Genomic DNA, 6,915 nt, shown 5'->3' with positions numbered 1-6,915 from the left:
ATGATCCTATCGTCCATCTCTTCCCTTCCTGGCTTGAACTTCCCACCATAAATTAGAATTGAAAAATGCCTTTTGTCAGTCAGCCTTTGTCCTGCAATGTACACAGTGTTCAGTGAACCTTGTTCTATTTGAACCATACAGCTGTCCTGCCACATAGGCAGAGTAGGAGTTATCATCTTCACCTTACAAAGGAGGAAAGGGTTCAAACAGATTATGGAACTTGGATGGGGACACGCAGCACAGCCAGGACTAGAATTCAGGTTGTCTGTCCCTACTGGTTTTGTTTTTTGTTCCCCCTGTGATTTCACAGCTCTTCGGAAAGCTGTTGTCATCATGTAAAAGCTCTATGTGACTGCCCTATATTTATCTTTCCTAACCAAGACACACAGCTTTAAACTGTGATCCTAAACACACACACACACACACACACACACACACACATACACACACTGAAACAAAATTTCAAAAAGCAAAACTTAACCCTACCACACAGTGTACTCAATGACTCAGGTATTTTTTTTTGTCTTTTCATTCCAATTTATTCTATTCTTTTTTAAAAGAAGAAGAAGGAGGAGAAGAAAAAAGAAGAGGAGAAGGAGAAACAAGAAAGAAGAATGAAGGAAGAAGGAAGAAGAGGAAAGAAAAAGAGAAAGAAAAGTTTGCCCATGAATCAGTAACTCCATTTCATGACATCCGGGGTGGTCCTCTTGTTGTATGCTACACCAGTGCACAGCCTGGGTATTTGGGATTTCTGTGTGCTCCTTAGGACAATCTGGCTACTTGGCCTATATGGAGGATGGAATGAGAGCGGAGGGGCTGAGATTCTCTGTTGTTATCTCTGCAGAAAGGAAAAGTTGGTTGGGGCCAAGTGGATTGCAGTCTGAGGTATGCAGGTATGGATGAAACACCTCAAGGCAATGGGCCAAAATGTTCGCTTCATGTTTATGCCGTCTTGTCTTTTGCACTGAGGATTTCACCAGTAGTGTGGAGACTGTGTGATTATGCTGGGAATGCTGAAGTCCAACTTTCCCTCTTTCACAGTTTTCAGGCTGGCCTGTCTCTGGGGAGATCTACTGGAGGAAATGCAGCTTTTCTGTCTCGCTGCTCAGTCAAGGTGCATCATGTCCCTTGCAGCCAGCAGTTGAGGATCTGCACTGAGGGCCATGTTCCCGGGGCAACTGGTCTTAGGGCTCCTTGGAGTCAGACAAACGCCTTTAGCAGGCCATGGGCCAAGATCCAGGTAGAGCTGCAATGCATTGAGCACTGTGTTAGGCATTTCCACATGTGCTGTCTCTCTTCATGCTCAGAAAAGCTCTTGGAGGTGAGCATTACTAACCCATGCCTGCAATGAGAATGTTCAGAAAGTAAGTGGCTTGATCAGGGTTGCTGGCTAATTAAGTTAGAGAATTGAAATGTGACTCTAAGTCTGTATGACAGATCTAGTGCCCTTTCTACTTACTATACCACAGGACTGCCTTGAGTTCTTTCAGAGAAAGTACAATTTGATATAAACTTTAATAACTTTACATGAGTCTTATTGATCACTAATGGTAAATCTGGACTTCTTCAACATCATTGTTAAAATGTTTCCTTATATCCATATTTTCTGTCACAATGAATGAAAAAAGTCCTTTGATATACAAAGACATTTGTAGACTATTATTATGTATTTACATTTGAATAGATTTATAATTTCTGATCCTGGTTTCTGGTTTAATACACAGCAAAATCCATATTTTCAATAAAAAATTATGTGCTTTAAAAAAAAGATTTGTTTGTTTGAGAGAGAGAGAAAGCATGAATGGGTGGGGCAGAGGGAGAGAGAGAATCTCAGGCAGACTCTGAGCTCAGCTCAGAGCCAACATGGGGCTTGATCTCACAACCCTGAGATCACAACTTGAGCCAAAACCAAGAGTTGGACGCCTGACTGTGCCACCCAGGTGCCCCCAAACTTATGTACTTTTTATAGAGTCATAGGAAAACCTCACATGGCTGTTGCCTGGGAACTTGAGAGCAGAATCACTTGTATTTTCCTTTTGTGTCTTCTAAGATCCTAGGATAGTTTAGAACACATAGTAGACACTCAGTTAATGCTAAGGGGCACTAACAAAATGATCAACTCTTAGTTTATATAAAGTAGTAGCCGTAGGAAGAATATATGGATTAGCAAGACAGTGTAGTGTAGTCAGAGAGGCCAACTTCTGAATAGGTTGAGTCGCAGCCTGGGGACTTGCAGGGCAAGATGGAGCTCTGTTCACCCAGGGCCTTCTAAGAATACTGCCTCTCTTCTGGTCTGAAAGATATGTGCTTTGGGAATAGTCAGTGGAAAGGAAAAAGCTAACCAATAAGATCAGTGCATCGAATGAAAGAAGATTCTAGGTTACTACCAGATGCTTGCCATTTGAGGTAAAGTATCTGAGATGTGAATGTTTCTGTTGCTTCTATGGAAACAGATGTCATGGCTGATTAAGTGTTGTGGACTCTATGGGCCAGAAGATTAGCTGAGTTTTGGTTAGAATTTAATGATACAGGATGAAAGTCATAAAATAGGCTATGAAAAATTAGAGCACAAATGATTGGGGTTGGACAGTTTGCTTATTCAGCTGCAGAATGTGCTGTTTTCCATTCTGGTCATTTCCCTTCTTATAACAAAATGAAGTATGGAGAGGAACATAAATGTCCCCTAATGCACAGGCAGCATTCCTGTTGGAGAGAGTCAGCCCGAATCACTGAGCAGGTGATGTGTGTTTAATTTAGAGAAAATAGGGGAAACAATATTGTAGCCAGTATTCATTAGGCATAGCATTAGTTATTAGTGCTAGAAAACTCAAATTAACAGAGGCTCAAACACAAAATGTTTGATACACTTCAAAAAAGGTTGGATGGTAGGAAGTCCAGGGTTAGTATGTCTATTTCACTAAGTCATCAGAGATCCTGGCTTCTTCCAGGTTTCTATGCTGCCACTTCCAAGGTTTCATAGTACGCCATGAATCTTGAATTCCTGCCATCATGTCCTCATTCCAGCCAGAGGAAGGAAGAAGGGGGCAACGAAGGGTGTTTCTCTTCCTTGTGTGCAAGATTTCTCAAGATGCATTTAACACTTCTGCTTGAACCTTGTTAACCAGAATGTACTCACAATGGCCACACCTAGACACAGGAGGCTGGGAAATAGAGTCTTTATTCAGGGCAACAGATGGCTGACTAAGAACTGGGAGTTCTACTAGTGAGGAATAGGAGACAATCTGTATTAGGGGTCTGGCATCAGTTTCTGCCACACCATTCTTGGGACTTGATTGCATGGCCAAAATTGGGGCTCGGACATTTCCATGTGAAACCCTGAGAGGGTAGATTTCAGTAACTTAGACTCTACTCTAACAAACTGTGGATGAATGGCCAGTGGGCTGCATCAGGGCTTTTGTTGCTCTATGCACTGACCTAGGCTTCATGAGAGTAACTTGTTTGGGAGAGAGGAAGAAACAGGACTCCAAGAAGACAACATTTGGGGAAGGAGTCTACTGTGATGGTTAAACAAAGGCTTTGGAGTCACTCTAAACTTGGACTTAAAATCCTAGATCTTGGGCAAATTACTTGATCTCTAAAAGGGAGGATTAATATACACTTAAGAGTTTTGGGCAGGGTTGGGTTGGGTGATGTGTATTAAATGTTTGACATATGGCAATATGTAGGTGTTCAAGAAATGGTGTCCATTTTTACAATTGGTGACTTGGGAGCAAAGATGGGGGCAGTATAGCTGGAAGCCTGCCCTTTGGTGCCTTCTGGTCAAGGCTCTGCCCTAAGAGTGATCACAGCAACATCTGTGCTTGGTCTGTTTGGTCACCTGCTCACTCTAGGTGCTTGAAAATATGTATATATATTTAAAAATCCACCCTAGTCTCCCTTTGTCCACTTCAGCAGTCCTACTTCAGATCCTCATAATTTCCCTTGAAATTATTGCAGTATATTCAGAATGTTAGTTACTTCTCCAGGCCACCTGCCAAATCATTATCACAGCCATCTTTCTGAAGCACAAACCATCTACTTGGCCATCCTTCCATGGCTCCCTATCATCTCCAGGACAAAATCCAAATTCCTCTGCTGGATGACCATGTTCTGTGACCCTAAGTACGTGTCAGGCCCTCCCCCTGCCTTGACTCCTCTCCCCAACCTATTCCCTGCTTTAGACAAATCAAATGTTTCCCAAACATGCTAAGCTCTCCTTGGTACTGCTGAGCAGGCACTTTCCGCAGTCCAGAAAGCCCTTTTTCTGTTTGGCAACTTCTGTTCCACATTTAAGCACGTCTCCCTGGGGGCCCTGTCTCTTCAGCAGAGCCAAGATGTGGGCTCCTCCACAGCCACAGTACCTTGGGCTAACCCTATTATACTTATTGATGTTGTTTCCCTGTCTATCATATCACTCCTCTCTAGATTCATCCATTCATTCACTCATTCACCCATTCATACACCCAACTAATTTTAGATGAATTTTCTTATTTGTGTTTGCTTTTCCTTCTTTGTATACGACTCAGATATTCCTCCACTCTCCTACTTTGGATTCAGTGTCTCTCCTTTGTGCTCCTGCAGGAACTGTGCTTACATTATATGCTTACTACACTGTATTGTCAGATATTTGTCCATTTTCCTTACTGGACCTCTTTAAGATAAATAGGAGCATTTTGTGTTTATGTGAGAATGTGTGTGTGTGTGCATGGGTACATGTGTATGTACATGTGTGATGCATGGGATAAGAATGTATGTTGTATGCATGTATGTGTATGTGTGTGTATGTGTGTATATGTGTGTGTGTATGTATGTGTATGTGTGTGTGTGTGTCAGTACCTAGAACATGGGCTGATTCAACAAAAGCTTATTGAATGAATGAATGAATGAATGATCAGTGTTATGGGAATTTGTCTACTCAAAAATAGCCTGGCAAGATCCCTAGAGAGTGATTTACTTTGCATTTTTATGACCTGAAATACAAAGTCATTTGGGAACATTGTTAAAGGCACATCTTATTTAATTGCAAAGGGGTTCTAAGGGGAGAGGATTCCCATAGCTATAAAGGAAATATATTTAGCAAGATTGTTGATCTGCTGTTGAAGGATCTTGTTTCCTTGTGTTAATGGAAGTACTCAGTGCAATATCTATCTAATGTTAAGAACAACCATGTAATGACTAAAAAGAATAACCTTCATGCTTCTGGACAGTGTGCTAAACCAGTTCTGCCAAAATACAACTACTAGGTGCTGGTGATTATATTTAAAGTTGAGCATAAGGGACAGTGAAGGGAGAGAAGGAAACTTCTCCAAATTAATTGTTGAAATAAGTTCCTGGAGGGCATACACTGGAGCCTTATTTTGATTTGTAGGCCTCACACTTAAGCTAACAAGGGTTACTTCTGTGAAATCCCTGGTCATTATGAGGTTTATGTAGTCTCAGCAAGAAGAGGTCTCCATATGTGGGTGACATTGGCTGGGTAGACATTTTGACATCCTAACTAATGGGCTGCCTAGGGAAGTCAGCTCTGAATCAGGGCAGTGAGTTCTTCTTTGGGTGATGATTGAAATTGATTACTTAAATAGTTTCATAAGACATAAAACAGGCTTGTGATGTGTCATTACCAGAATTAGTCTAGCAAGAAGCTGAGGGTCCCAAATGTAGGTGAAAGGGGCTTGTGAATTGTACACAGAAGTATTTTAAGAAAGTTTTGCAGACCTGTGGTGGACTAGAGTCCTGAACAGGACTGGGGGTTAATATTCTAGGATTGACTCTTTGGCAGTACACTGTTGTGGTTCAGGGCTCAAATTAGGCAGATCAAGGTTTGAATATGAGCTCTGCCACTTATAGGCTGGGTGGCCTTGGGCACATTGACATGATATTTGTTAGTCTCCGTTTCCTAATCTGCAAAATGGAGGTAGTAATAGTAACAGTCTGTAGGATTATGGTGAGGATGAAATGAGGTCATGCAAGTAAAGTGCTCATTCATGTTCCTGACACATAGGAAAGGGTCACCTGTCATCAACTGGAACTGAGCTGAGCTGTTTGAGCAGGGGGTAATGAAAGTCTACTGAGGCCAGAGGCTGTGAACATTGGTTAGTTTGAAAGGAAACCACATGTGTGTACAAGTTTGTGCTAAATGCTTGTAATTGCCACTTGCATTTGAAGGACCCGGGCAAGATGGTATTTGGCTCAGTACAAAGCTTTATAATTTTAATCCTAAACATAAATTGTTGAGAGAACAATGGAAACACTTGTTTTCCTATTCTCCTTCACTGTAGCTTCCAGTGACTTGGGGCTGGGGGGCAGGAAACCACGGCCTTCTCTCAGCTCTGGCATTAATCAGCCGGCCTTGGACTAGTCCCTCAGTGTTGAGGCCTCACCTGTAAAATGAGGCTATTGGCTTATGATTTTCAAGGTCCTCTCAAGCTCCAAAATTCTGTGACTACTCAACTTAATGCTGGTCAATCCAATATTGTGGTACAAGGCAGTTTTCTTTTTGATGCTTAAAATAATTCAGTTATTCTTAAAATAGGTTCTGTAGGTTGAGAGAAAGCAAAATGCTTATTAGGTTTGAGTAAATACTGAGAAATGGGTGCAGGTAAATTTTGGTGATGAAATCAATCATGTGTGTAAACTGCATATCAAATATACACAATGGGCTACAAATAAAACAGCAAGTTGAAGTTCAATGGCTGGAGAGTGGTTTCTGGAGTTGGGGCTGGGACAGGCCTGTGCCGAGCCCTCTTCAGTTGGAGTTCCAGTGATTTTCAGGATAAAATTGCTGTAGAAATGTCAAGGTGTTTCTATGAGTAATTTAATAATAGTCAACAGCATTAATTTTATAACAATATACTTGATGAAGAATTCATATCAAGTTAGCATAAAGGAATTCTGATTTTCTACCCATTTTATTAT

This window comes from Callorhinus ursinus, unplaced genomic scaffold (genome assembly GCF_003265705.2).
Source record: "Callorhinus ursinus isolate GAN/ISIS: 27379988/994484 unplaced genomic scaffold, GSC_fseal_2.0 scaffold26, whole genome shotgun sequence".
Lineage (NCBI taxonomy): Eukaryota > Metazoa > Chordata > Mammalia > Carnivora > Otariidae > Callorhinus > Callorhinus ursinus.
Note: the sequence above shows the minus strand (reverse complement) of the source record.